This window comes from Echinops telfairi, unplaced genomic scaffold, assembly GCF_000313985.2.
Source record: "Echinops telfairi isolate 266 unplaced genomic scaffold, ASM31398v2 ScPeMD7_18;HRSCAF=68, whole genome shotgun sequence".
NCBI classification, from domain to species: domain Eukaryota; kingdom Metazoa; phylum Chordata; class Mammalia; order Afrosoricida; family Tenrecidae; genus Echinops; species Echinops telfairi.
The window spans coordinates 67,146,845-67,151,700 of NW_022103915.1; the positions used below are offsets into that span (position 1 = coordinate 67,146,845).

Sequence of the window (4,856 nt, forward strand, 5' to 3'; positions counted from 1 at the left end):
AGGACCTAATGTTGGGGGTTTAAATGGAGAGAAAATATTTTGAGAATGAAGTACAAATGTGCTTTACACAATTGATGTGTGTATGGATTGTGATAAGAGTTGTATGAGCCCCTAATAAAATGTTAAAAAATAAAAATTAAAAAAAAAGAAGGAGAAGAACCACCTCGAAAGAAGTGCCCTCACATTGGCTGGTCGCTCCCTCAAGGAGGGGAAAGGAAGAAGACCAGGCACTTGATGCCATACAACATTGAGAGGAAGTTACAACTAACCAACAGACACTACACAGGAATAAGAGGAGACCCTTACTGGGAAAATGAATTAAGACCAGAGGAGGGGGGCATCTAAATGTCAGAGGAGGCATTGATAGTTCTGTTGGTGGGTAAATAGGGAAGAACAACTTCGTATCGGGCAGGGATGTACAACAATAAGTGTAGGGAACCCAAGGGGAGAATAAACCCAGTTCTCTATTCCTGGGTAGACATTTCTGAATTCGTTTCTGGGCAACCCTTGGTGAACCACACCATGGACCAGGGACTATGATAACTTTAGACACTGGCCTTATGGGGAACATGGCATCCCCTAAGGGCCACACCAGAAGGACTTGACGTGGAAACCTGACTGAGTGAACTGAGCCCTACCTCAAAACTACTTGTAGGCCTTGAATTTAGGACTGAAATTCCCTGATGGAAAAGGAAGCAAAGAAGAGCCACCAAAGACTGTGGAAAGGGTTGGTTGGGATCCCAGGCTTAGCAAGCATCCAATGAAAGCGGACCCAGAACCCCCATGTCTTTACTATCTCAGTGCTCTTTTTGTTTTAATATGCAGGTATTAAGCTGATAGACAAGGATCTGTCCTTGTAAGGAATGTTACAGGAAACCTCCTAGCGCCAACCCCTATGTTCAATGTAAACAGAGCTCAATCATTTAAGAATTCAGTCTGTACAAAGCAACAACTCATGGACTGCAGTTGAAAGCACGGATTGCTGTTGTATGATTCACAAAATCTCCTTTCTCAATAGTACATTAAATTCTATGCCATAGAATAAATTATTGATGTTATCGATGGAATTGCCTTATGCCCCAAAGGAATGATTAAGAATATGTTGTTGTTGTTGCTGTTGTTGTTGTTGTTGTTGTTGTTTCCTTTGTCATAAACTGGTAAGACCACAAAAGTAAACCAGAGCCATTCATAACCAGAGACATCATTCACTTTCATGAAGAGATCACTAAAAATAAGGGTGCTACAGCAAAGTGTGGTGACGAAAGTAAATGGTGCCCAGCTACCAATCACAATAGGGTCTAGGGTCTTAAAGGCTTGTATTTAAACAAGCAGGCATCTAAGTGAGGAGTCAACCAAGTCCACACAGAAGAAGCACACAAGCTTGTATGACCGAAAGATGACAGTTTCAATATTGGAGTATGGGCAAGAGTCTTGAATAGCCTTACTATCAGGCAGAGACCATTGTAATCGTGATCATGCTGGATCGAACTTGATACTTCAGCAGTTGGTGCCCTACAGATATGAACTGAATTTGTACTGGGGACAATTATCTCTTACTTGTTCCTCTCTGCCCTTTTGAATATTGACGGGCGCCTTTTCCTTCTTATACATGACTTTTATTACCTTTAGACCATTGTGATTTTACCCTTACACCTTGGTACGATTTTGTTGTTTATTGTTTTCTGTCGGGTTCCCCAGCTGTGAAGCACAGGAGGAGCGGATACATCAGAGCATAACTGACACTGGGGGTCCTAGGGAATGCAGGGTGGAGTGGGCAATAGGCAGGAAAGGGGATTTGGGGAGTAAATAATGTGGGAGGAGCACTAGAACTGATTGTGATTGCACAAATGACGTTAGAGGCGATTTACCCACTGGGGTGGGGGGTGCACTGAGATTGATGTGGCTGCTCAAGGGCCCTTGATATGATTGAATAATTGAATTGTGTGTTATGTAAATTATTTGCCAATAAAACTGTTGGGGTAAAAAACACTTCTGAGAAAAGGAAATTATCCAAGTGTAGCCTGGATTAGACTGTAATACATGAATTGTGAACTTGTACAGATTAAATGTATAAGTGACTAGACACTATTTACATGAACAAGGGGGGTTGGTAAAAGGGCAAAACTTTCAATAACACTCATTCACAAAAGCAGAACCATGCCTACCAGATTGATACATATCATAAGAAAGCAAGGAGGGCATTAAAAATAGTATAATTATGTGGTAGTCCCAGGCCACCATTCATCGGGTACCCTCAAAGCAAGAGATCTGAACCAAAGTCCAACAACCACCAATTCCCTAACTTTGGGATAGCAGTGGGAGGCTTCTTCCACCATAAATCCAAGGGAGTCTCTTAATTCCTTAATCTGCTAACGGTGAGCTTGAGGTAAAATTCATTTCAATAATGGGGTTTCCACATCAAATCCTTCTGGCGTTGCCTATGATGGATGCCTAAAAAGCACGGTGTCTAAAGTCTAGTTGTCTATAGCACAACTATACACCAAGGGGCTGGACAGAAATTAGGTCAAAAGTATCCAATTAGGGACATAGTACCAAGAGTATGCTCCCCTTGGGTTCTAAATTAGTATTGTAAAGTGTTTTTCCTGTTGGGAGGTAAGCAACTTCTTTTAGAGACAGTGGAATTCACAGAAATAGCATCAGTTTATGCATTCTGAGAAAAAAAAGGGGGCACATTAACTAAGGATAGCAATGCATAAATATTTTCCTGTGGTGTTCTTGGTAGACACAGGAGCTTACTCATCTTCCTTTAGTGTGTTCCTGGAAAATAAAACTTAAAAGTCACGAATTTAAAGTGTTGCCTTATCTTATAGCTTGATCATTAAAATGTTAAGAATGAAGACATCGTGGAAGTTTGCTGCTCTTTAATATGTAAATTGCAGCAACAGCAATCGTTTACAAGCAGCTGTTACCTTTAATATTTCAGCATCTTATTGCTGAGAACTCTAAGATCCATCCACTTTGCAGAACTGCTTTCTCATTAAATATCCACCTTACTGATTACTAAGTCATGATAATTCCTCCCTTCTATCTGGAAATTGTGGGGAAGGAGAGGGTGCCTCCTCAATGGATTTTGAATAAACTATTGAAATATTGTCTTATTACGGATCCTCTTTTTAAAGGGATGCACGGAGAGGTGAGGATAGATGCATTTTCTATTTTCAGCTGCTTGGTACACATGTCATTTGATACCTCATTTCTCCCCTCACTCCATAACCCACCGTGTCCACTGTCTAATCAGCAGATGCTCTGTGGCTAGACAGCCTCCCCAGGAGACAAAAAAGGCATGATCCTCTGATGAATTAAAGATAAAATATTTTACAATCCAAAAATATAGCATAGAAGAAATAGAAGATTGTAGTAATGAGGTAATTTTCTTACTACACCATTTTCTTACATTTGGATTAGAGGATAATGATGTTTTTTGTAACCATAAGTGTTAAATAATCCATATACTCACACATGTTGCTGCTTTGTTTTTTCTTCTCTAATGAGGTCACAGTAGTGATGCTTGAACTCCGAGTGACTTTCTCTGCGTTTTCACTATCCACACAGAGACGAGGCTACAGTTTGGCAGCCATAACATTTCTGGCCATCAGCATAACGTCATTCATCAGCCATTAAAAAATGTGGTCAAATGGTTGGTAACCAGAAGGTTGACAGTTCAAATCCACCCAGGGTCTTCATGAAAGAAAGATCTGACAATTAGCTTCCATCACGATTACAGCCAAGAAAGCCCTATGAGACAGTTTTGGTCTGTGACATGAGATTGCTGTACATTGAAATCAATTTGATATCACCTAAGAACAACAAATGCCACCAGCTTTTTTATAAACTGAGCACACACTCTGATTGGCATGGTACATGCCCCGCAGAAATTAATGGAATTAAATAATGATGTTTAATGTACCTCAAAGGAGCATGAGTGGTGCTGTCAGTTAGGCATCGAACTGCTAACTACAAGGTTGGAAGTTCAAACCCACCAAACAATGCTTAGGGGAAAGATGAGACTGCGTAGTCTTATTAACATTTACAGTCTCAAAAACCATATACAGAGTTGCTCTAAGTCAGAATTGACTCTACACAGTAGAATTTTGAAGTACAATACCATCTGTAAAGTATAATACTATCCATATGCCTACCAGGAAAACCAGTTAATACACCTATAATTCAAATTTGTGCAACAACCACTAAAGCTAATGATGAAGAAATTGAAGAATTCTACCAACTTGTTCGGTCTAAAATGAATCAAATATGCAATCAAGAAGCTTTGATAATTACTGGTGAATTGAATGTGAAAATTGAAAACAAAGAAGATTCGTAGGTGGAAAATACGCCTTTAGTGATATAAACAAAGCTGGAAATAGCTTGATAGAACTTTGCAAAAATCAGCGATCTATTCATTACACATACCTTTTTCAACAACATACACAAGAGAATAAGCCATGGACCTCACCAGATAAAATGCACAGAAATCAAACTGATTATATCTGTGAAAAGAAAAAATGTAGAAGCTCAAAATTATCAGCTAAAACCAGGTCAGTTCAGACGGTGGAACAGGCCAGTTAGTGCTCATCTGTAAGTTCATGTAGGAGCTAACGAAAACTAAAATGAGTCCATGAGATTCCAGATACGATCTTGAAAATACGCCACTTGATTTGAGAGCTTTTCTTTGCCCCACTGAACTCCAGTAACTAGAGGCCCGAGGAGGATGGGACGGCACCAAGAGCCTCATACATGAAGGAAGCAAATGCCATTGAAATACAGGGAAGGAAGAAAGACCAAAGTGGATGTCAGAAGAGACTCTAAACCTTGCTCTTGAACATAGATAGCTAGCA

General features: G+C 39.9%; 1 pseudogene; it reads right to left on the reverse strand.

The window, feature by feature from the left end:
* LOC101659169 overlaps positions 1-1,611 on the reverse strand; it is an 11,622-nt pseudogene extending 10,011 nt beyond the window's left edge.
* Between the last annotated feature and the right edge of the window lie 3,245 nt (positions 1,612-4,856).